We start from the raw sequence: 27,358 nt of genomic DNA, 5'->3' as shown, positions 1-27,358 counted from the left end.
ATTTGCAATAATATTAGAGATAATGTAGATTTATTTTGTCTAAAGACCATAGATTTCAATACATTGTCAAAGGAACAACAAAGCATAGTGGAAGAATATATCTACACTATGGTGGCTATGTTTGAGACTACTCCACTTGAACTAGATAATTCAATGCCTAAGGAGCTAAGCTCATTAGTTGAGAATAAGTGGCATTACTATCTCAAAATGAAGGAAGAATTAAGAGAGTCTAGATTGGCTCATGTAATGCCAAACCTTACTAAAGGTCAAATAATAAAGGCTAGTAAGAAGCATGGGAGAAAATTTGCACCCAAATATAGAGCCTTCAATATTTAATAGAATCAAATTGAAGATGTTGTCGAAAAGTCCAGACAAATGTGGAAATTAATATATGGTTTAACAATTGTAAAGGAAGGGAAAGAAGACCCATTTGAGTGTAGAAATGAAAAAGAAGAAGAAAGAATGAAAAAGAAGAAGAAAGAGAGAAAGAAAAATATGAAGGAGAGAAAGAAATAGAAAAAGAGACAGTGGAGGAGACACATGGTGAAAGGGTAACAATTGAAGAGTAGTAGGAAGAATAGAGTCTCCAACACACCCAACTGCCACCACCAAGCCATCCACACACAACACCTATAGATATAGTAACTATACAAGATGTTCCTGACACCTCGAGTTAGAACATCAATCCTTTAACTGTAGAGGATCTCAAAAAGATCCTTCACCAATTTACATTACAAGAACAACTTTGCACAAATCCTATTTTGGTGAGTGTTGATGAGTTGCAAAAAGCTGTAGCAAAAATAAAAAGGGAGAAAGAAAGCACACAAGAACAATCTTCACAACCTCCCATAGCTACAACAAATCAACCCAAAGAGCAAGAAGAAGAATACAAAATTGCCAAGGTTGATTTTACAATAAAAGTGACAACAACTACCGAGGAGAAAACAAAAGGAACAAATAAAACAAGATGTTCTTGTAGCACAAACCCAATGTGCACCTCCAAAAATTATCATCATTGATCAAGGTAGAAAAGGAGAGGAGCAAGAAGTGGAGAAAACCCCTAAGGGGCAGGAGGCAATACAAGCATTGGTAAACTTTCCTACGTCAGGGACTCCTAATAAGAAGTTGAGCACTGATGCAATACCATTGCAAATTTTAGCACCAGGCTCAAGCACTACCAAGGTTGCAAGGTTACTTCACTTTGTTGACCCTACACTTGATGAAGAAATACTCATACCCAGTTACGACTCAAGAACCATGAACCTACAATAGATAAATGAAGTCCAAGAGGAACTAGAGAGGAGGAATAGACAAGAGATACTCATAAATGAGTACAGGAAAAAGCAAGCACTAGTGGAAATCAAGGAAATATTTCTTGATGCATTTAGCTTGCAAGTACCTAATGGAACCTAGCCCATAATGGAGTAGTTGTCCAACATTGTGGACTAGATACAGAATGAGGACCTAGAAACTAATGTCAAATTATTAGAATGGTCAGAAAAGAAATTCAAGATGAAAGTAAATGAGAATATATCAAGCGAAATAACACTTTCACAAGTTGAACTAGCAAAGAAGATTGGAAAAGTGAAGAAAGTACTTAAGAATGTATTCTCATTGTACAACAAGTTGTGTGATTTGTCATATTTCACATAGCCAACTAGGAAAAGGATACTAAGCTTGGAATGAAATCTAAAGATTTCTAGCACTTAGCTACCAAAAGATCTAGCTTAGAGTGAGAAGAATTTTGTAGCTACACTTCACACACAAAAAAAGGGTTAGCTATATTGACAGCTGAAGGGGCCAATATTAAGGAAAAATTGATGCAAATTCAATCTTCCATAACTCCAAATTTGGAAGTACTCCATAAAGAGTAGGCCTATGCAAAAAAAGTTCTAAAGAAAGATCCTAATATTTCTACTTTAGAAGGCCTTGTTCATCTTGTAGCAGAGACAACAATCCAGCACAAGTCATTGGAAATAGCTTTAGATAATTGGGATGCTTCTCTCAAGATGATTATGAAGTTGAATAAAACATTTTTGGAAAAGTATTCTATTCATCCTTAGGACCCTTTGACATAAGTGTCAAAAAGGGGGAGAATATACTTATGGGGGAGTATAATTCATTATTTATTATATCTAATAAAGAATGGGGAGATATTTGCATTCACATTTTGAGGAAGTAATAAAGCCAAAAAGATGCAAAACTATAAGATGATGTGACAAGAAATAGATACAGAGTACAAGAAGTAGACACAGGGTACACAGATATAGATAAAGGTAGATAATGAAAAGTGTATCAAATTTATCAGCATGAGACATATTTAGCACAAGAATTCTAGTTACAAGAATGGTAATGGCATGTCAAGTTAGAAGGAGTTACATGATTTTGAGGTATACAAAATTTTGAATAAGTTTTTGAAGTCTTGTACATATCCCAAACAGATTATATACTCATAGAGATAAGATTTATAATGTTTAGTTAAGTTTTTTTACCACTCATGTCAAAGAGGGAGATTGTTAGTCTTAGATTGGTTTTGACATTTGAGTGTCAACACAGTTAACCAATTCTCAAGTCAATGCTGAGTATAATACAGAACCTAATCCATAGTGTGTGCTAAGTTAGAAAATTCAGTAGGTGTCGAGTGAAGTACAAGTGCAAAGAAAAGTATAGATGTCAAGTCACTATAGATGCTAAGTAAAGTATAAGTGCCGAGCAAGATAGAATTACTATAGAATCCAAGTGAGCTATTTTTCCTATATGTGTCGAGCATCAGTAGTTAGTATGTGTCGAGTAATGCAAAATTAGCATATGAGTTTGTGCCTTCACAAACTAAGATGTAAACTATTTTTGGAGCAACCATGGGATGAATCTTGAAGGATCTTGAAGATAAGAATGAATCTTTCACATTACCTACATAATCAGTGTGTAGCTAATAAGAAAAATGCAGAAGGCATACAACCAATAGGAAAAGTAAAAGAAATGAGCAAGAAATGAAAATTTAATATTGATCATAGATTCATACCTAACCCTAAGTCTTCAAAATATTTAAAAGGAGAATGAAACCCCATTATGTAAGTGGATAAGAGAAGTGTACGAGTGAAATATAGTGAAATCCAAAGAGGATTTTAAAAGACTTAGTGAGGAACAAAGCAGTAGTGCAGAATCTAGTTGATGAAGAACAAAGTATCAAAACTTTGAAGAGTGACATATTAGATCAAGGAAGGATCAGAGTGAAAGAGTAGAACAAGGATATAGAATCAATAATTGAAGATCGCAAAGCTATCAGGTCAAAAGGTTTTCTAATACTCTCTAGCAATTGTATTAGATATGGAAATCCTATGGACTTAGGTTGGCCTAGTAGCCATTTGTAAATCCTTTAACAGGGTGGCATTCCAAGTGAATGTACAAAAGTCCTTTAACTAGGCCTACTTTTAGTAGTAGTGAAATCCTTTAACCAAGTCACTTTTAATAGAGTGTAAAGTCTTTAACAAGATAGGCCTTTCACAGGGAAAACCATTGGATGTGGTCAAACATTATAACCTTGAACAGTTACACATTGTTGCAGTGATATTTTGTGGGTGCAATCCCAACCCCAATTTTACCTTCTCACTTTTGGAGGGTTTTTGGGTCACCAAATTTGTGTGTTTTCTATTTTCATGCATTTATTTACTTTCATGTTTATTAGATAATTTTGATGCATGTGAATGGTTTTAGTTAAAAGGATTTGAAAAGGTTAAAATTTGTTACTTCTGATTCAACCCCCCCCCCCGCCCCCCCCCCCCCCCCCCCCCCCCCCCCCTCTCAGAACTAAATCTTCCCACTTGTTAATTTCAACACCTAACTACATTTTAACATTCACTTAGCTCATTATTTCACTAAAAATAAAATCTAAACTACCTCAACTAAGTGAAATTAAAAACCAAGCACCTGGGACAAATCCTCAAATATCTTGAACTAGTGGCCTCTTGTGCAGAAAAAAACTCTATAAATATAAAGTTTGTATTCTCCTAGTTTTGACAATATAATATTCCTATATGGGCTTATCAGAAACTCCTAGGATCTTAGTTCAAAATTTAGGTCCATTCTATGGCTTCATACAACATTTTATTTTAAATTTTTATGCAAGAAATTTTACATTTCCTAGAGTCAAAACTTTAGGATTAAATTAAAACTTATTTAAAATTCTTGCACATATTTTTAAGAGAAAACATTAAAATAAAAATTTAACCATGTTTAATTTTTCCCTCCTCTCCATTTGGGTCAAACCTGGTTGACTAGCCCTACCATGTGTCAATGTGGGATTGGTTGGATTGTTGCTTCATCATCAGACACATGCCACTTGGATGCTATGTGTCACCACCTCATTGGTCCACTGTTCCACCATGTCATCAAGCCATGTCATCATGCCACATCACTACCACATCATCAATCGCTATATCACTATCCCAGTCAGTATTTTTCCATGTCATTACAACACAGTGACCACATGATACATGTCACTTTCTACCATGTGAGTACCTTGACTTATGTTCCATGTTTGAAACCTCTACCATGTGTTAAGTTTTGATTCATGCATTGATCCACATCATCACTGACATCACTAGTCACCATGTCATATGGTTATCCTCCTTGCAACTTTCCTTTGGTGACATGGTGGCCACCATCTGATCTGCCACATGTAGCCATCCTATGGATCCATTAAGTCTAATCAACTACCATGTGTCATTTCATGATTCCTTTCAAGGGTCTAGTCAACTACAATGTGTTGCTGACATCATCTGTTTGGCATGTGTGTTTTGTCAAAATTAACTTTTCCTTCCTCTGATCTAATGGGACCTGTATATGTGAAAATGCGGCCTATGCTAACACACACACTTCAACATGGTCCTTATTTGCAGATTCATCTCAGAATGAACATTGGATTGTTCATCCAAAAATTAGCCTGCAAGGTGACCTGTTGCCTTCTATCTAAAGGGATTTCACATGTTAATATCCTTAGGATCGAGGTGCAGGCAACCAGACCCTCTAAGAACGAAGGATTTGACAATGGAATTAAGCTAAGAATGAGTATGCAGATTAATCTAAAATGAAAGATGCAATGTAATCTAAGAACAAATAAAGCAAACTAGATTAAGCATATGCATGATTAAACTAAGAATGAGAATGTATGCAAGAAATGTAAGTAAATATGAGCATGAATTTCAATAGCAATTCAATAGAAAATCAATTCATCCTCTTAAAATGAAGAGATGAGGGTTTCTTAAATAGACTCTCCTAGAATCCATCAACGGTTGAGATCGATTCAGATCAATGGTCAGGATTGAAGATGAGTTTCAGTCATAAAGGGAGATTCCCAAATTAAAGGGAGTTAATAGACTTAATTTGAGTAAAATAAGGAGTTAACTATTTTAATTTGAGTAGAAAAAGGAGTTAACTAAGTTAACTCATTTTTGATCAATAGTGAACTGGAAATTTCCCTTTTTGAACTGAAGAGAGATTTTGTTGAGATATTTAATTTAATAAAATGAAATATGCTCTCATAATTACTTTTTTATTTAATTAAATAATCTTTAATTAATTAGAGACACTTTTGTTTAATTAAATAACTTCATTTAATTAATTAGGAATGGCTTCCCATTTAATTAAATAGCTTTGTTTAATTATTTAGAAGTAAATACTCCATTTAATTAAATATATTTTTAAAATTAATTAGAAATACCTTTCCCATTTAATTCAATAATTTAATTAATTAAGATAGGTGTATTTATTAAATTAAATAAATTTAATTCCATAGTACATTAGCCTTAGGATATAATTTAATTTAATTAAAGTATAAATACTTAATAATTAAATTAAATATTAGTCAATAGGTTTAATGTGACTAATATGAGTAAATACTATAGGAATTAAATAATAAGCATGATGAATGTAGATTTAGGTTTTCTACATCTAACAATTAAGTCAAGTAGCGAATAGCAGAATGAGAATTGCCTATTAGAATAAGACTTTGAAATTATCAGAAATAGACCAGAATTGGTATAATGGCAATGAGCCAATTTTGGGGTATTACAGGACCCATGTGCATGATTGAGGCTTCAACATCCTTTGTATCTTTAAGATACTTAGATGTTGTGTGTTGGCATAATTAAACATTCAAAAATGCACCCACTTGGCATATGTGGGATAAAAGCTCTGTGCCCATTCTTCTTTGCCAATACACGTACGAATTTTGAAATATATGCCAAAATTTTAAGTATGTGGAAAAGGGTCAAGTCTCATCCTATGTTGATGGGGAGATGTGATTCTCACTCCATTATAGAACACAAAATCAGAATTAACTTTCTTGCTAGGAGCACATGCCTAAAGGCCTTCAAACGCATTCTTGACATAATCTAGCACAAAAGGCATGAAGGATTCTCATCATCAAATGTCAAAACATGAAGATTAGGGGAGAAAAACCTCTACCTCAATGTTTGAATACTGGCTCACATAGCAGCTTCCTCCCAAACTTTGACATGTTTGCAAAATGTCTACCCCGTATTTTAGTGCAATACTCTGCATGCTCTGAATGTGTCTCTGTGTTTCCTACCCTTGTCATCCACATGAGTTTGATATGCTAATGATGGAATCATGCATGCTACTTGGAAATAGGTGTAACAAGGAGTAGGCAAAATGCAACCTTTCCATTTTGTCAAGAGTGATCCATGCACTAATTTCCCTAACGTGCCTCTCCCTTCACAATTCCCTCCAAATTGGGCACAAACTATGAATGGACAAGATTCGGGAGTAGGGTGAAGAGATTTGAAAAATCTCCCTTCATAATTTGAAAAAATGATGAAAATATTTAATCTCTACAATTCTCCAAATCAGCACGGGCACATAAGATGACTCTTTTCCATTTGCTATGGGTTGTTCTACTTTTTCCAAGTTGCAGTCTTTGCTCCTCAAGATGTCATCAATGGAAGTTGACAGCTCACCATAATCCTCTTGCAATGAGACTGCATACAATACAAAAATTGATCAAGGAGTTTGAGAAGGCACAAATCCTTGTTTGAAAATGGTGGCAACCTTTCTCTTGGAACACAAACCTCTAAACCATTAATGGACCCATCCCCATTTTATTTGGCAAGGATCTCAGTCTCAGAGATATTTGGGCAACACTTTTTACAGGTTCAATTTTTGTTTTACATAAAGTCTAAAATTGGCCTCATATCATTTTATCTTTACTTATCATAATTGGTGTCATTCACATATCAAATAGGAGGTAAAAATAGGCTCAAAATAACGTGAAATACACATGTTTTAATGATATATTCAATTAAGTCCATCAAGTGTATGCCTCCATGGATCCATTTGGTCTCACAGAAAAATATACATACATTGAAAGTTTATAATAAATAGAATCATTATGATCACTCTTTTTGAAACATCCTAAATCCTTACTAGTTGTTACAAATATCATGAATTTAGTCATGCCCCAAAGTGGGTTTGGCTAAAAGGATTTTTTTTTTCAAACACCTAATCATTTAAACTAATCCATTCATCATCTGATACTAATCAAAATCAAATTTGAACACTGAATCAACACTTAAAACTTAATTCACCTCTTTTTACAACTTGCCAACTTTGTGTTAGGAGGTCCTTTAATCGGCTTTAAAAAGTAACAAAAACACTTGATTGGGCTCTAAAATCAAACATATCGATTTTTTGTTCCACATTCTTGCACCCTACCAAATCTCATCTCATGATGAATTCCTAGTCAAAAGTTATTAACTATCAAAGTTTCCCTCTCAAAACTACCTGCAAGCAATTGTGTTAGAAAACAATAAATGATGTTTAGTTTTGGCTTTGAAAATAGGGAGAACTGGCATTTGGGGAGATGAAAAAAGGGGCATTGGTTTAGTACCATGAGGATAATATAATTCTACAATTAGGGCTCATGATGAATAATAGGATAAAAATGGTGAGTAGTCAAAGTGGGCTACTCAAAATTTGCAGACTAGAAACTTTGGCAAAAAAGTGGTTTTTGCAAAAAAAAAATGGACCTAGGAAAGTGTGTAGATGGATTCATCAAAGCTTGCAAACTAGAATAATTAAAGAGGCTTTAGATTAGAATTGTAAGAATTTTTCTAAGGGAAAAATTCACCCAGGAACTAATAACTCAAACACAAGCACAGAGTAGACCAAAGTAGACAGAGTATGATCAGAATGATAATATTCATTCAATAACTAGTTAAGAGTACACTAGGAGTGTCTGAATATAAAGGCCTCTGAGATACATCTAGAATGTCTTGTAATTAGCACCATGATGTGTCATACAACCAATCACATGTCCATTAGATATGGGTTATCCTCCATTAAGCACCAAAGTATGTGCAATGATGAGAGGATAAGCCTACAAGGGTGGGACATGCAAAACAGTGTTGTAGACACCATGTGTTTAAATAGAGTTGCATACTCCTATGTTTTCTACATGAAAACTCAAAAAGGTACATAAACTCCTAAGTGTCTCACAAATAAAAATAATAAAATAATGGAAAATAATAAACTAATGCATTAACCTAAGTAAAATTAAGTAAGTGTAAATAGTAAAGTACGTATTTACACCAACACCCCCCCTTAAGTGCAACTTAGGGGAATTCTCGTAAGCTTACAAACTAGGATGAAGATGCATAATGGGTACTAGAGACTAGGCCATATAAGGTACCCATGTACATAATGAAGATGCAAATCTCCCATAAGGCGGGGAAAGAGGGAAAACCTCATGGGAAAAACCCTCCCCCAAAAAGAGAGATAAATAAGGATGCATCAATGGATGGAGTAATCAAGACCCCTCATTATGAGATACATCCAGTATATACATAAGAGAATGACAGAAGGAAGAGAGACAAAATAGGCTCCCCCCACAAAAGAAGAATGCCAGCAAGTGAAAGCTGCTCCGATGAAGAAGTTGGTCCAAGAATGTAGAGAGGTGTTCCTCCCCTTAGGAAGAAACAATGGCAAAGGTACACTCCTAAATATTTATAGTGGCCTTGAAACCTACTCAAGTATCCCTATAGTGATGCTGAAGTTCACCCCTTCCAACTATGCTAAAAAGAACAAATGCAGATCGGTTAAGGATGTCTGTTGAACCTATTCCACTGTACCATCTATCTCCTCAACTAACAAAGAGACCTCCACTAATTTTTGTTCATAAGGATCCACAATCACACCAACCTATGAAGATTGATCATGGAGAGAATGGACATGAGGGTCAGAGTGAGCCCTCGCAACAATTGTAGAAGAATCATCATCAATGAGAAGATGTAAGTCCTCAAGTCTATCTCCCAAGTCAACTGAAGGTGGAGCTGGAAGATGAGATGTACCATGTTGTGATGGACCTTTCACTATGGAAATAGAAGCATGTGGACTGGACTGATGTGACCTCTCACTACAACTATCAATAGAACCCCATGTGTCTAAACTTGTTGAAGCACTATCGCTAGTGTCACTATCAGTCTCCATTATATATGATGTGTGGAGAGGAGTAGAGGATAAGCTTGGTGAACTCTCCTCAAATTGAACATCCTTCTCCACAAAAATATCAAGTGTCTCTAGATCCATTAGTCTATAAGCCTTCACATTGTCTTCATAATCGATGAAGGTACAAGGCCTAGGTGTCGATGCCTTACAACTCCTAGAAGATAGGTTTACCCATGCTGGACAATCGAAGACTCTAAGGTGACTCACAATTGATTTTCTACCACACCATGCCTCAAAATGAGTCTTGCCATCTAAGGTTGGATGAGGAGACCTATTAAGTATGTGAGTAGCACTGCTAATGGCTTCAACTTCAAGTGTAGGATCAAGAGACTTGACTTTTATCGTACAACTTGCCATGGTCTTGAGAGTCCTAATCCTCAATTTTGCAACATCTATCTTGTATGGACTAAATGCCAGTGAGTTTTGAAGATCAATCCCCTCAATTCTACAAAAGTTCTTAAGTCTTTTGTCAACCTATCTGTTCTCATTATCCACTCTTAGTACTTTGATGGCTTTCCTTGACTTGTGTACACCATGAGTCTGGAATTCTTGAAGCTTATGAACCAATTTATTCTTATGATGAAGGAAGAAGACCCAAGTGAATCTCAAAAAGTCATCAACAAATGTGAGTATGTAGTGGCCTTGGCTGACTGAAGTCACTACAAAAGGTCTTGCTAATACCATGTGAACTAGCTAAAGAACAACTGGAGCTCAAGAAGACTTCCCTTTATCATACTTCTCCTTGAGATTCATATCCACTAAGCAAGATGAACATTCTCCCTTAGAAAAGCTAATATTAGGTAGACCTTTGAACATGTGGTTTGAGCAAAGTTGTTGAAGAGAGTGAAAGTCAAGGTGATCAAACTGCTCATGCCATAAGTTGATGTTTGAAGTAGAGTGACATTACATCGTACAATCCATTTGATCTCACCTATTACAAATTCATATTTATGACATCCTGAATAGGGGTACCAACCAATCTGTATTTTATGACACAAGTAAAACTTTATAAATTGCTTTCAGAATCACATTTGACAACTAAACAAACGGATTCATCGTAAGCTCAAAATTAAAACATAGAAAGTCTCTAACCTTTAAAATGTAATAAAAAAGGAATTTTCTCATTTTAGTGAACTAGGTAAAAATTATAACAAGCCAAATAGGGCCTCCTAGAATTCTAAACAATTTGCATCAGCATGTCAACAATAAGTAACCAACTTTGAGGGATTCAAAACCTACTCAAAGCATATCAAAATGACTTGAAATCAAAAAATTAAGTTCTATGGTATGGACACTAAATAGTTCCAAAGTAGCAAGTCATGAAACATTACTAGGTGAAAGATATTCAACTGCAAACACAACTCCTTGTCATTGTTTGACACTTGAGAAGAAATGCAGATTTGGACATTGCTCAAAATGGAACTTCACAAAAAGACTCAGAATGACAATTTATCTTCATGGGAAAAGTGGATATACTAAATGCAAGCTTTTAGAAACATTAAACACATATTAGGCCTCAAAAGATAGCTAGGTACACATGCATCAAAAAACACTTATAGGGCTTGATTTTTAGGATGGTACTCAAAATTAGGGCTTCAATTTTGAATCCCAACACACTCGATGAAGCTTGACAGATAGACTTTGTGTAACTTATTCTTCTAAAATTCCTTAGTGTAATCAACCTATCTTTAAGTAGATTATCAATACATCATGTCAACACTAACTTAATTGATCCTTGTACTTCATTACATAATCATAACTCAACCTTTCCTCTAGGTGCTATTAGTACATCTTTTGATCAAATCCTCTTCATCAATCAAATAAGTGATAGTATTTAAATCTTATAAGTAGTTTTCTAACTAGAAAATAGCAAGTTTGACATCAGTAAAAAAAAAATGATTGAAACTCATAGTCTTCTTCAACAATCTTTCTCTTTAGCATTGATGGAAAACCAAGCTAATCAACCAAATGGTAAACACCTTGTTCAACCAAATTGACTACGTTAAAATAGTAATACAATACCAAAAAAGGAAACTTGTATTGAAATCTATCCCTCTATCAGCAACATCCATCTTCTGAATAGGTTACAAATCTCTTTCTTCTAACTCCCTCTTACTAAATCTCTCTCTTACTAGGTAAATGTTAGGATTTCTCTTTGTTTTCTCTCCTAATCAATAACTATCACCTTCAACAATTATCTCCCTCTTAGGATTAGTAAACTTTCCCTTTTTGACAATAATGCTCTCCTAATGTAATATCTCCCTCTTTATCAGTCAATCTCTCTTGATCAATAAAACTCTCCCTCTTTGACAATAATGCCAAAGACTTGTCATCTTTAACATGACATATATAAACCTTTTTAGTTTCTTCAATTTCTCACTTTGTCACCTTACTTGTGACTAATTTGAAGTTTTAGCTTTTTTATTACAGTAGGCAGCTCCTATTTAGTAAGATCCTTTGAATTAATGTGTAACAGATGAACATCAGCTTAAATGATGCAAAGAAATCCTCTTGTTACTTAGATAACCTTAGATAGGGGTATCACCCCTAGTTTACCTCTTAGATACTAATGAGCATCCTTAGGTAATGCTTTTGTGAAGATATTAGAAATTTGTCTTTTTTGTGTTGACATATTCCATCTTCACCTCTTTATCTTGAACTAACTCTCTCAAGTAATGATACTTGATTGCAATGTGCTTAGTTTTTGTGTGCATCACAAGATTCTTTGATATATTGATAGAACTTGTATTATCACAATAAAGTATCATTGGTTCTATAATCTCTTCCTTCATACCTTTGAGTAGTTGTTTGATCCATACAATGTTTGTACAATTTACAAAAACAACAACATATTCAACTTTAGTAGTAGATTGTGAAGTGTAATTTTGTTTCTTTCTAGTCCATGTAACTAGTCTCTTGCCTAACAAAAATGATCCTCCATTGGTGTTCTTTCTATCATCAATGTTTCCATCCCAGTCAACATTAGTGAAGGCTCTCAATTCAAATTTTTCATTCTTATTATTGTATAGGCCAAACTCTTCCATTCCATTTAGATATCTCATTATTCTCTTTACAACTATTAAATGATTCTTGCTGGGATTAGTAGAGAATCTTGTAACTATCCCTATAGATAATGCAATATCAAGTCTACTATATACTACATATTGCAATTTTCCAATCATAGACCTATACAATGTTTGATTCACCTCTATTGAATCATCATTCTTTGATAACTTGTGTCCTATTACCATAGGTGTAATTACTAGTTTGGAATCATCCAATCCAAGAGTTTTCAATATTTCCATGACATCCTTTGAATGAGTGATTTATATACCAAATTTCATCTGAATACTTGCAAACCCACAAAGAATTTGATCTCTCCAAGTATAGACATCTCAAATTCTTGCTTGAACATCTAATTTGCAAAATCCTTACATAAAGTATCTAGACTTCCAAATATGATATCATCAACAAATATTTTAGATATCAAAATACATTTTCCTTTCTCTATCTTCATGTACAAATTGCTTTTATCAGAAGCCATTTCAAATTCATAAGATGATTATGAAGTCTCTCATACCATGCTCTTGGTGCTTGTTTCAAACCATATAGAGCCTTCTATAGTCTACATACCATGTTCTAATTTTAAATATCAACAAAACCTTTTGGCTATTCTATGTAAAATTAGCCAAAAGGTTTTGTTGATATTTAAAATTAGAAACCTTTTGGCTATTGCATACCAATTTATTGAATTGCATAAACTCTAATAGCATATATAGGTAATAATGTCCTTAAAAATTTTCTTAGTATAGTATCATCATCTATATTACCAGTAGCTCCTCTTATTGCATTAAACTCTTCTTTTATCCTTTCAATATATTGAGCAATATTCTCACCTTCTTTCATTCTCATATCATGAAACTTACCTCTAAGACTTTTAGCTTTGGCTCTTCAAACATTTTCACCTCCTCCATAGATAGTGGTTATGGCATCCCACATTTTCTCTACATTATCAATGCCTTTGATATCATCAAATTTGGCATAGCTTAGGGCAAAGGAAATCTGCAAAATTACCTATTGTGTTCTTTCTTCTTCTTCATATCCTTAGCAGTATAGGCCCTAGTAGGATCAACATGCTCCATAGAAATGGTAGATTGTGCATGATCTTGAAGTCATCCAAGGTGTATCTTCATCAAACTTTTCCATGTGAGAAATTTATCTCTATTGAGCTTGGGTACTTCTCTTTTTGACATCTAGATCTTTGTGCTTCTAGTACCTTCAAACTAGTTATCTTAAGTAGATGTCTTTGATACAAATTGTTGTAATACTATAGAATAACTAAGGAAGGGGGGGGGGGGGGGGGTGGTGAATCAGTTATCCAAGGTCCAGATGTATAAATAAAACTTTTTATAGCTTAGTGAACCCATAAAAAATTATTCATCATACATGCATCCATAAGATTATGCAATTACATAACACTTATAGGTTACTATCAAATCAACTTTTGGAAATGTAAAGCATGAAACATAATAGATTCATCAAAACACTTGACACAATGATTTATGTGGAAACCCAATTTAGGAAAAACAACCAGTAACATGCTACTTTTTTTTACTCTTTCGAAGTGATGCCCTATGAAAGGCCAACCCTGTTAAAGATTACAATACGCATTGTTTAATGTGATTTTGTTCAAGGATTTCAATCACCCTATTAGGAGTGGGCCTTGTTAGAGGACTTTAGACTATTCATTTGGAATTTCACCTAGTTAAAGGATTTAAAATGACTTTTAGGTCAACATTAATCAAAAGGATTTATCCTAAATTGAAACAATTTTTAGAGAGTAACAGTAAGCCTTTGATATGATACAATTTACAACTTCATTTGTAGATTATAGATCATTTTTTAGTCATAATTCCACTTGTCTTCCATACTTTATAGCTCTGTTAGCTTGTTCACCCTTCAAGCATTCATCTACTTAAGCCTTATTGCTTAATATACCATTGCAAACTCTTCTCTTAGGTCACTATATGAAGAAAAAACTTTGACTCCTTGTCTTGCTTAGTTTCTTACACATGACAACCTTGCTTCACGATCAACCATTCCTATAAATAGGAAATTGAGATATTTTGTTACTCATTCTCCATCATCCAATTTAGGGTTTGGATGGATTAGGTAGGATACATATCTCATATCTCTTCTAGAAACTTCTTTAGAATCCACTTTGAATTTTCTTTAAAATGGTTTACTTTAAATTTTGTGCCACCAACTCATCAACCTTATCTTTGACCTAGTTCACATAATCCATGAAAAAGAACTTGTCGCTCAAATTCATTAAATTCAAAATATTTTAAATAATGCAATAGCTCAGAATTATCAAGCTTATGATGCTCAAAATGTATTATGTTGCTCAGCATCCACTGTGAAATTTCTTAGCATGAACTAAAATTTACTGGTGCTCGACATCAACTAAACTTTACTCAACATCCACTATTCTTCTCATCATCCACTATTCTACTTGGCATATGCTAGAGTGAACTTTTACTTGGCTCCAACTAACTTTCTGCTCAACTTTCTTTGTCTTTGCTTGGCACCTACTATCCACTCCATCAAGCTTGGTAGACAAACTTTTTGTAACTTTTTCTTCTAAACTTTCCTAGTGTAATCAGCCTTTGTAACCTTAATTATATTTTCAATACATCATGTCATCACTATCTTAATTGAATCTTGTACTCCATTACATAATCATAACTCAACCTTTCCTCTAGGTTCTATTGTTACATCTTTTGATAAAATCCTCTTCGTCAATCAACTAAGTGATAGTACTTAAATCTTATAAGAAGTTTTCTTACCAAAAAATAGTAGTTTTGACATCAGTGACAAAACAATGATTGAAACACATAGTCATCTTCAACAATCTCCCTCATTTAATCTAGTTTCAACAATCTCCCTTAACAATGACCTATTCAATTTGATCTCAAGAAGTGTTTGTTAAAACTTGTTTTCCCTAGATAAAAACCTCAAATTTTATGAAACCCTTATTTGTGACCTAGATTTCAAAAAATAGGGTAGTATTGGTTTATTTTAAAAATATGTGGGAAAATTTTTGCCTTGGAAAAACTTTATTGCAATTTTTTCATATTTATTTTTAAAATACTTCTCCATAAATCATTTTTATTGTTAGCCTTTTCTTTAACCATGGTTTTAACCTTAAGTTGACTCACCAGTGTCCTTTTGAAAATGTTTTAACCTCAATATGGTCTACCTTGTCAAATCGTTGATCAAAATAAGATTAATGGTAGGCACTTTTTTGGTATTATGAAAGTGTCCAAGCTTTAGAGAAAGCAAGGAAGCAAAAATGTGACACGTAGCATGGGTGATGTCATTTCCTTTATGAGCTACAAAAAGTAGACCTATTAGAAATAAATCAAAAATTCCATATTGTTGTCAAGACAAAGTGGAAATTTGGATTTGTTTCATTGGATAAAATTGGTAGCTTGGACTAAAGTAAAAAGAATTTGTTGCACTATCAATCATTGGAGGATTGAGAGTGAGCGCTTTTCAACAATGTGTAAATGAATGAACTAAATGGAATGTGGGAAAGCACCTTGTTGACATGTGGAATTATTGAGGTCACTTGTCTTCTTGTCTACAAAGTTGGAATGGGGTTAGAACAATCAAAAAAGTATCAGAACACTTTGCAAATTCCCTTCATTTCATTGGATATTGTTGATGACTCGGGTTTCCATGAAGAGAATTTGGAGGAACCATCAATCTTGAGAACATTGATAGTAGGTGCTTTCCCACTTTATGAAGATGCTCAAGTTTTAAAGAAATCAAGGAAGTTACTTTGTGACACATGGCCATGTGGGGCTAGTTATTCTGAAGGTTGCTAGGTAACGTTGAGATGGAAAGTATGAAAAAAAAATTATGCTCATTCATCTAGAAGTATTGGATGTATAATGAGTTGGACATTGAGTGTTCAGTGGGCCTCAAATATTAAAGGCAAGTGTAGTAACAACTATGATTTCTTATCATCATCAAACATTCAAGGAGATCAACAATCAATGCTTTCCAACAAAAATTGCTCGAGCTTTACAGAATGCAAGAAAGAACCATGTTGACATGTGGTTGTTTCACAAAAGGATAATGCAGTCATTTGATTTTAAATATAAGTCATCCAATTTATGAAGATTAATGGCTAGATTTTAGATTTTGTAGTACGACATGAAATATGTCTGTTGGGACATTAATTTCAATCAATGTTGTTTTGTGTGAGACTAAATTTGTAATAAGACTTCTAATTTTTCATTATTAAACACTAAAGTTGTAGAATTCTCATACAGAGAAGATATACATAGATAAAGGTATATTTTCTGAGGGTTTTGAGTTGTTACTAATGATTTTTCAGAGAAATAAATAGGAAAAAATTGGGTAAGTATTTGAATTTCTAGTTTATTGAGGAAATACATTCATAGTAGGATAATTGTTCAATATGCTTCCCCAAAGGGATTTTTTTAGTGAAAAGGGTTGTGTGTGATCAATTTTTAGAGAAAATGCCCCAATCCATAAATGAAATTTCTAAGGGAAAAAAAAATCATACCAAAGAACCCTAGGTTATTGAGTAGTGAGGGTTTCTATGAAAAAGAAAACTTGTTAAGAGATGTTGGTACATATGTCAAGGTTTTAGAGCAATTTTCTAAATGGTTTGCAAAAAGAAAACTTGACACTCCTCTGAATAATGTATGGGAATTTGACATTGGCAAGCTAATTATCCCAAGGGTTTTCTTTAATGATGACTTACTTGTAGTAATGTCAAAGAAATATGATCCAATAACCAAGAGATTGAAGAATCATGTTGGAGATCATATTTTTAGGGTTTCACCAAAATTGATTAGGAAGGTTTTCAAGTTAAACCCTAACCATGCAGTGTATGAGAAAATAGACATGGAAGATCTCTAGGCTAGGTATGATACACAAAGGGTATATTTGAGGGGAGGACAACTACAAGAACATTTTTTCAAGATAGAAAAATTATTCTTGGTTACATTGAATACCCCAAATCCATTGTTGAGAAAATATTTCAATCCTAGAGCATAAGCACTATATTTTTCTCTCTATATAATATTTGATAAGGATGAACAAGATCAGATCCCAAGCTCTATTATTTTTATCATTGCACAAACACTTCAATATGGTATGAGTTATACTTTTTATTTTTGTACTCTCTTAGAAAAAGATATTCATACTAGATTAATAGGTATAGCTAGGGATAAAGTTGATAAGCCTTTATGCTGGTACTCCATGTTCATGTACATCTGTTTGTACAAGAGAGTTACCTTTTTCTCTGAAGAAATGAAATTGAAATTGGAAAGAGATGGAGAAAATCTTCCTATCTAGTTGTGCAGTGAATACATGACATAGGAGGTGACTGATGCAAGCTTTGTCAGATTTGATAGGTACTTTGCCTCTAGGATTAGAATGTTACTAGTTGGAGATAGCCTCAGGATACCTCAATCACTATTAGAACTAATTAGACCAAAGGAACATGGAAAAGGATTGAAGGTAAGTCACAATTGGGGATATATCATCCCATATGTAGTGTCCATTGTATTTAGAGTTGATGGTTTTCTTGGAAAACCACATGTGTTAAACTATCAAGTTCCTTTGAAGGTGGGAATTGTTGAGATCTTGTGGTAGATATGATCAATGGAAGAAAGAGAACTTTTGGGAAAATCCAAAGGTACTTTCTTTCCCCAAGTTACTGTTGTGCATAATTTTTTTTTTTTCAAAAAAGGATGGAGGCACTTAAAAGTTTCTAGGAAAATATTAGATGGCTCAATCCCATTCTTGTTTCATAGACCTATAGGGATTTTATGAAATATCCAGAGAAAGAATAAAATCTAAAACCCAGAAACACCTTGTATATTTTCCTAAAGATATAGTTAGGAACAATTTTATATTACAAGAATAGGAAGTTAGAAAAGAAAAGTGGAAGGTGTTAGAGTAAAGCGTTGATTTAATTTCATTTATTAAATTTGCTTTACTCTCTTCTTAAGATTTTACTTTATGCACCTTTTGCATCTCTATTTAATAATTAATTAGTAATTATTAAATAGCTTTTCCTTTTTAGGTTACCCTTTCTAGGGTTTTGATCTCCTTTTATAAGAATTGATCTCCTTTGTATTTGGTTATCTTTTCCATTTCTGAAAATACATTAGCATATTTTTCAAAGCAAAACCATTTGCCTCCTCTTGTCTTTTTCTTCTATGATAGGTTTTTGTATCCAGGTATTTGAAGGTATTATGGATTTGTATTGATCAAATCCTTCATGGTATAAGAGCTAGATCTGTTGTAACTTGTTCATTATTTGGAGAAAAAGGAGAACGAGGGTTTGACTGAATAGATCCAAAATTTTTTAGGTATTTTTTGAGAAAACTAGGGGGTTGCTGATTTTTGGAGCAGGTTGAGGCCAAACGAACGTCACAGATGGATTCAGAAGGTATCAAAACCCTTGTTTCCATATAAAATTTGTCTGATTTGGACAACATTGCTCCAAGAGGCAAAAATTGTTTTCCCAACAGGGTTGTATGGCCTTTTGCACATAGTTCAAGGTGATTTTAAATTAGAAAAAAGGCCGCAGGCCGTTTTCTAGCCCACAGACCCATTTTTTAGCAGGGGAACACTTTTTCCAGCATGGTGACCTATTTTCTAGCTCGGTGACCCATTTTTTGGTGTGGTGACTATTTTCCAGGGAGTACCCGATGGCATCTTTTACCAACATCATTATTTCATTTTTTGGTGGCTGTTCTCCACCACGCCTGCTCAGCTCAGGGCTGAGCTCTGCTACAGGCTAAGCTTCGCTCTGCCATAGCGTTGAGCCACCCAAGCTCCACTCTGCCACCGCCAGTGGTGTCATGTTTTTTTAATTATTATTTTTTTAAAAAAATAATAATAATTTTGATTGCCAATGGGGGGCCTTGCAATTTTTTTGAGATAACTCTCACATATGGGGGTCTTTTTCAATTTTGAAAAAAGCATCAAAAAGCTAATTCAAAGACGAACATGATGCAGAAGGATTTTTTGGATTTTTTTTCCAGATTGATAGTTTTTTTGGCATTTGAAGTTTGTTGATGACTTCTATCTTCCAAGGGCATAACTTCCTTGTTATAGCTTCATTTTTTGATCCAAAAAAAACACTGAAAAGCTCTTTTTGAGCACTTTCCAGATTCTTAATCTTTTCACCAGTATTTGGTACCAAGTATTTTTATTTGTATTTGAAGATTTTTTGCTCTTATCTCATTTACGCAATCTATTTATAAGTTGGGGTTCGGATTATTGCATTGTGGGGGGCATTTTTATATTTATTTCTATTATTATATCAATATATCAGAAAACACAAAAAAACCCTTTCTAAAACAATGGTCGAGACCACTTCTTCTCTAGAAATTTTGACCCCTCATAATTATCACACCTGGAAGACCTCAATGACTTGGTTTCTTCGGTCAAAAGGGTTGTGGTCATGTTTAGATGTTGTTCAGCCTATTCTTCATAGGCCTTTTGAGATCATGCAACATCGAAACAAAATGGATGAGGCAATTGGATTGATTGCATTGCAGGTATCAGATATTTTAGAGTTTCATTTGGATGGGTGTAATACTCCTTTGACTATGTGGACCAAGCTTGAAGGATTATTTGGTATTGTGAATGAGTTCAGGGCACTTCAGATAGAGACAAAGCCTACAACACTTGCACTAGATTCCTTTTCGACTATTGATGACTTCTTGATGAAGTTTACTCAATAGAGATCCTTGTTGCAGAGTTGTGAAAAGACAAAGACTGATACTGAGTGCATCTATTTGATTCTCTCAAAGCTTTGAGGAAATTTTCAGATATTTGCTTCCACATTCTATTCCACCAAAGATGCTTTGGGGAATCGGTTTATTATGCCTTCTTTTTAGGTCTTTTGTGATCGCTTGACTAGAGAGAAGTCAAAACTCACATAGTTGGATACTATGGCTAGTTCTAAGACAAAGGCATTGGTAGCTCAGACATCTTCAGGAAAGTCAAAGCCAAAACTGAAGCATAAGATAGATTTAGTAGGTAGTGAGATTTCCTCCAAGCCTCCTCCAAAATCAGATGCTCAAAAACCCTCTCAGAAGGGTAATACTTCTGAGTCTGGTGAGTCTTCCTCCAAGACTAAGAAGTATATAGTTGAACCTTGCAATTTTTGTGGCAAGGAAGGACATCCAATTTCCAGGTGTTAGAAACATCTTGAGGCATTAGAGGAGGCTATGCATTAGTCTAGTATTGCTTCTCTGAAGCCTCCACCTCCACCTACTAGGAATGGACATGCTCTTTCTGCATGTGCATAATCCTCTCTAGCTTCTTGGATTCTTGATTCTGGAGCTTCCCATCATATGACACACTCACCTGATTTGGTTACCTCACTTGCTCAGAGTGTTACTACATAGATTGTAGTTGGTGACTCTTCTTAGCTTTTAGTCATAGGTTCAGGAACTATCTCTTTAGAGGGTGGTTCACTACAGGATGTTCTCTTGGTTCCAGCCATTTCTACAAGCCTCCTGTCTATCTTTCAGATTTGTCATTTAGGCTCTAGAAAGACAGTTGAGTTCTCACCACATGATGTGGTTATTCGAGACCTCCATTATCCTAATTTTTTTATTACTATAGGGAGTTTTGATCTTCAGTCTCACTTATATCAGTTTGGTGGCTTTGAGAGCTCCAATTCTATAGGTGTTTCTCTCATTTCTCATGTAGACACAGTGAGCAAACTTTGGGTTGAGCATTTTAGTAGATGAGTACACAGGAGCTAGTGATTGGATTAACTCAAATCTCTTGTACTGATGGTGTGTGTCATGGTTGTGCACTTGGAAAACATCACAAAGATCCTTTTCTAACAAGTCAATCCACACATGCTAAGGCACCATTGGAGTTGATACATAGTGATCTTATTTCATTTCCCACTCCATCTTTTTCAGGTGCTTGATATGTGCTCACCTTCATTGATGACTACTCGAGACACACATGGGTGTACTTTTTGAAGTCCAAGTCTGATGTCTTTGATTCATTTCAAATCTTTAAGACCTTTGTGGAGAAGCAATCTGGTCTTTTCGTTAGGCATATCCACACTGACAATGGGGGGAATATGTGAATTAGTCTTTTAGAGATTTTTGCACTGAGTATGGTTTACAGCATCAATTCTCTATTCCCCATACACCTCAGCAAAATGGGGTTGCTAAGAGAAAAAATAGGACATTACAGGAGATGACCAATTGTATGATACAGTCTCATGCTATGAGTTCTTCATTTTGGGTTGAGGCTATTAATTGTGCCAACTATATTCAAAATCAGATGCCTCATAAGGCATTGTGACACATGACTCTTGAGGAGGCTTGGACTCATGTCAAGCTTGATGTTTCTACTTTTCGCATTTTTGGTAGTGAGGCTTGGGCATTTATTATAGATGCTTAGCAAAAATCCATGGAGAAGAAGAGTCAACCACTCATTTTTGTTAGCTACTATGAGGATGTGAAAGCATACAAGTTGTTTGATCTTGATTCTAGAGATGTCTTGTTTCGGCAAGATGTTCAGTTTGATGAGTGTTATCCTTCTATGGATCCTCCATCTTCAGCTACTTCTTCACTACCCAGTCCTTCATCTACTCCTCTACAAGATTATGCCTCCTCTGAGGATGATCTTGAGATTGATCCCCCTTTTCCCCCTCCACCAAATGTTCTATGAGTGCCCAAGTGGGCTTGTGATACTGTTGATGTAGCTGGACCTCTGGCAGGTGATCCTACAAATGTTTGTCGTACTTGTTCTTAGACTGTAGGTAGTGGCCTTTTGAGTCATGCCATTTTTGATGATCCTCAAAATTTTTCACAGGCGTCAAGACACTCAGAGTGGGATAGGGCAATGGATGAGGAGTATTCTTCTTTGATGAAGAACAACACATGGGATCTGTGTCCTCTTCCGAAAGGAAGAAATTTGGTTTAGTACCATTGGGTGTACCATACCAAGTATGTTGTAGATGGTTCTATTGATAGGTACAAGGCACATCTTTTTGCAAAGGGTTTCACACAGGTTGAGGGTATTAAATACTCTAAAACCTTTGCCCCTATTGCCAAGATGAACTCTATTTTCCTTTTACTCTCTCTAGCAGCTTCACAAAAATGAACAATTTTTCAGATGGATGTGAAGAGTGCCTTTTTGCATGGAGACCTACATGAGGAGATCTATATGGAGCAGCCTCATGGTTTTGTGTAGGACTCTTCATTGGTATGCCAACTTTGGAGGTCTTTATATGGTCTCAAACAAGCCCCTAGGGCTTGGTATCAGAAGATGGATTCCTTCTTGCTTGCTTCCCACTTCACACAGTGTCATTCTGATCCTACAGTTTACATTTAGCATCATGGGGCTAACTTATTGATACTTGTGCTTTATGTTGATGACCTCATCATCAAAGGAAGCTCAGTCTCCATGATACAAGGTGTTCAACAAGCATTGAGGGAGTAGTTTGAGATGACAAATCTTGGCCTTCTACACTATTTTTTGGGCCTACAGGTTGTTCAGTCTTCAGATGGGATAGCCATACTCTAGTAGAAGTATGCTCATGATATGCTTTAAAGATTTGGCATGCTTGATTGCAAGCCTACCCCCACACCTTTTTAGTCAAGCGTTGTTTTATCTACCACTTGCTCTACTCCTACAATGAATTCCACTCTATATAGACAGCTTGTGAGTAGTTTGTTGTACTTGACACACACATGTCCTGATATTTCCTATGTAGTTGGACTTGTCTCTCGATTCTCCCATGATCCTCATGAGAGTCATTGGCAAGCATCCAAACATATCTTAAGGTATATTAGAGGTATAACATGTTATGTCATTCAGTACACATCAGGGGATCGTCACATTGTTGGTTTCACAAATTCAGACCAGGCTGGTGACATTGATAATCGCAAGTCTACTTCTAGTTTTTTATTTTTTCTTGGTTCTGGTCCTATCACATGGTCTTGCAAAAATTAGCATGCTCACGCATTATCATCTATAGGGGCAGAATACAGGGTAGCTGTATTAGCTAGTCAGGAGGTTGTGTGGCTTTGATAGTTGATGACAGAGTTTGGATCTCCTCCTGATAGTCCCAACTTTCTATGGTGTGATAGTCAAAGTGCTATACACATTTTATGCAACCCTATTGAGCATCAGCAGACCAAGCAAATTGAGTTTCACATGCACTTCATCGGGCATCTCATTCAGGATGGTGCTTTGAGCTTGGAGTACATTCCTATTGCTGAGCAGGTTGCTAACATCTTCACTAAACCTTTTGCATCCCTGTGGTATCTTCAGCTATGTTCTATGCTTGAGGTGAAGGAATTTGTCTTTAGGGGGTCTCAGTGATGAGTTCTTCCTTCCTTCTTTTTACTGCTATCTCTTTTTGGAGTAGAGCTTTTCCCACTGGCTTTTCTCTATTTCTCTATTTCACAGATATTTAGTTGTTATTGGGTACCTCATCAGGCCTTATTTCTAGGACCCAAGTTTTCTTTAAGCTTTGCATTGTAGTTTCCTTGCTCCTTTTGCATTGTTTGTAGCTGCATTGTTGCTTATCTTAAGGGGGGGTGTTAAAGCATTGGTTCAATTTCATTTATTAAATTTGGTTTACTCCCTTCTTAAGATTTTACTTTATGCACCTTTTGCATCTCTATTTAATAATTAATTAGTAATTATTAAATAGATTTTCCTTTTCAGGTTACCCTTTTTAGGGTTTTGATCTCCTTTTATAAGTATTGATCTCCTTTGTATTTGGTTATCTTTTCCATTTCTGAAAATACATTAGCATATTTTTCAAAGAAAACCCCGTTGCCTCCTCTTGTTTTTTCCTTCTGTGATAGGTTTTTGCATGTAGGTATTTGAAGGCTTTGTGGATTTGTATTGATCAAATCCCTCAAAAGGTATATAGCAAGGTTCTTGATTTCATAAATGCTTTTGAGCTAGATTATGATCCTCTTGCTGATAGAAAATATTGGGCTGCAAAGATTGACATGTTGATAGATAACTTTTTTGGGTTCATTTAAACTTTCAATGAGAACAGGGAAATTTTGACCCAAACATATCTAGGCATGGCCACTGAGGTGGAAAATAGGCTAGCAAATAGTTTAATTATAAATCCAGGCCTATATACACTATAGAGGAAATCTACATATGTAGTGGAAAAGAGTGTACAACATGTACCTCTTTATAAAAGACAATATTCTAAAAGCCCACCTGTTGTAACTGCTCCCAAGAAACATAAATTGGAGTAGGCATCTTCTTCTAGGGTTTAAGAGTATTCTCCTACCCAAAATCCTCTCAGAATAGATGATTAATTATCTATAAGAGAATAATTGAAACAAATGGGAGGAGAAAAATATATTATTATAACTATTATTAATTATCACAAAGAGAACAATAGCTCTCACTATGGGATACTTTAGAGGTAAAGAAATAAATCCTTTAGTTGCACAAGCATCTAAGAAATTTATTGACAATGAACTTTTTGTGAAATCAAAAGCATTTAGTCAATTTTTGTGGTGAAAAAGTGTAGGTAATTTTGAGGAGAAGTGCAAAATCCTTAAAACAGAGCAACTTGGTAGGTAGGACTCTAAAATTGAAGTTTTGTTGAGGAATTTTCTCAAATAACTCCCGAAGGGGGTAGGCAGCTGTTGAAGGATTCTAGATTTGTATTAGCACTAGAATAGGATAATGTTAATGCTATGATTTTTGATATAGTAAATAAATCAAAGGACACCTAGTTTAGTACTGAGGAGGAAGTACTACAAGCCTATAAGGGGGTAAAATATAGTGATGACCAATAGGCCTTAGTAATGAAGTCCATCCAAAAAAGAGACAAAGAAAGAATACAAGAAATTTTAGATTATAAACACACATATATCCTCATTGTTTATAGGGCAGAGGAAGTGGATAGTGAAAAGGTGTCTTAGATGACCAAAGAAATGATAGATTTTGGAGTGGTAGTTTCTACCAAGGACAAGAAATTTCTTTTGGAGTTAAATACTAGATTTTAAAATGTACTAGAGGCTTATAAGGAAAGAGGAAACAAAATACATCAGTTGGAGGCTCAAATTACTCAAATGGACAAGCAATTATGAAATAGAAAAGTAGGCGAATCTAGCCAACCCAAGATTACATATCCTCCTTCTCCTCCAATTGAACCTTTCAAATAAACTCCCCTTTCAGATATACTAGCTACCCCACAGGGACTCCAAGAATGCATATCTCAAGTTCTTAAAGAACAAAGGGCTAAAATCTAGTCATTACATGTGGATCTAGCTGTCCAGTATAAAAGTAAATTAATAGATTTCATTATGTATCTAGTAGACAAGGTAGAATGGCTTGTATTTTACCACATATTATCAAAACTTATGCATACATGGAATGAGTTAAAAGGTAATGAGGACATCTTGAATCCTACTTACAAAAAATGGAACAGTAGGGATAGTGATGTCACAATTTTATGTTGTTTAGTCATTGTCCTTTCTTGTGAGAAAATAGAGAATATTTTTGACATGACTAATGACCTCTCTAATTTTGATAATTAGAGAGTTGTATTACAAAGGAGAATTCTTAATTATTTTTCAAAATATTTTAGCTAAAGTTTTGAACTTTTCCCTCATGCACTAAAAGAAATGGAGAAATTAAAAGATAAAGAAGTGTAATGCATCACCTAGAGATCCTTGGAATAAGGATTAAATAAAAGCCAAGATTTTTTTTTTAAATTTGAAGTATGAATGCACATGACAACATCATACAAGGATCACAAAGATCGCAATGAAAGACTTCACCACAATCATGACAACCAACGAATCTCTTAACATCACTAACAAACTGACCAAAATGATCGATGATGATGAACACATAACTAAATTTGAATCAAACACATTCCAAATTCAAAATGTGACACCAAAGGACTAAATAATTCCTAAGAGGGTACCCCAAAAAGTTGTCAAAAATTTTGTATCAAACTGAAAAGTGTCCACTGCTTGCCTGCACATGTCTTTGCAAAAATCTAGGTGATACTTTAATACAACACTAGAAAGTATCACGCGACATTCCTAAATAATGAGGGTGACACTTTTAGGGGCTGGGCAATACTTCTCTTGAAGGTCTGCAATACTTTAAGTGTATCATATGGAAATTCTTACAAGGAGGTTTGATACTAGAAAGTATTGCATGATATTTCTCCAAGAGGCGTGTGATAGAACTAGAGGACACACGACATAATTTCAAAGGGTGTGCAATACAATATTGTATTGCACCATGCTGATAAATGGTCACCTAGGGAACTCAAGAAACACTTAAAGACAAACAACAGACTAAAACTAAGTTTAGAACCTCCACACTGGGGAGTACTGGATCAACATAGATTTAGGAGCAAACACTCAAGTTCATAAATGAAAAGATGCCATGAAACAAGAAAGAGGAACATCTAACCATCTAAACCATTACAATAAAGAACATACTAAGAGAAACATCGTAGTGAATAGAAATAAAATCACAATAACTAAACAACCAAAATGAGTACGTGGTTCCACCCACCCTTCAATAGCATCATAAGACCATCATGGATCCTAGCGATCCCCCACGCATAACATCCCAAGCTAGCCACCGATCAGATTGTCGATACTATCATAATAGGGATGTCACTACTAAAACATGTTACAATATAAGCATAAGGAAATATAACATGCTAGTAGTAAAGAGTAAGATAATCCTACAAGTAGATAACATCATCTATCACATGTTAAACATCAATAAG

The sequence above is a fragment of the Cupressus sempervirens genome, chromosome 7 (assembly GCF_028749045.1).
Source record: "Cupressus sempervirens isolate cs-2001-9-10 chromosome 7, ASM2874904v1, whole genome shotgun sequence".
NCBI classification, from domain to species: Eukaryota; Viridiplantae; Streptophyta; class Pinopsida; order Cupressales; family Cupressaceae; genus Cupressus; species Cupressus sempervirens.
The sequence above is the reverse complement of the archived record's forward strand: the minus strand, read 5'-3'. Positions refer to the sequence as shown.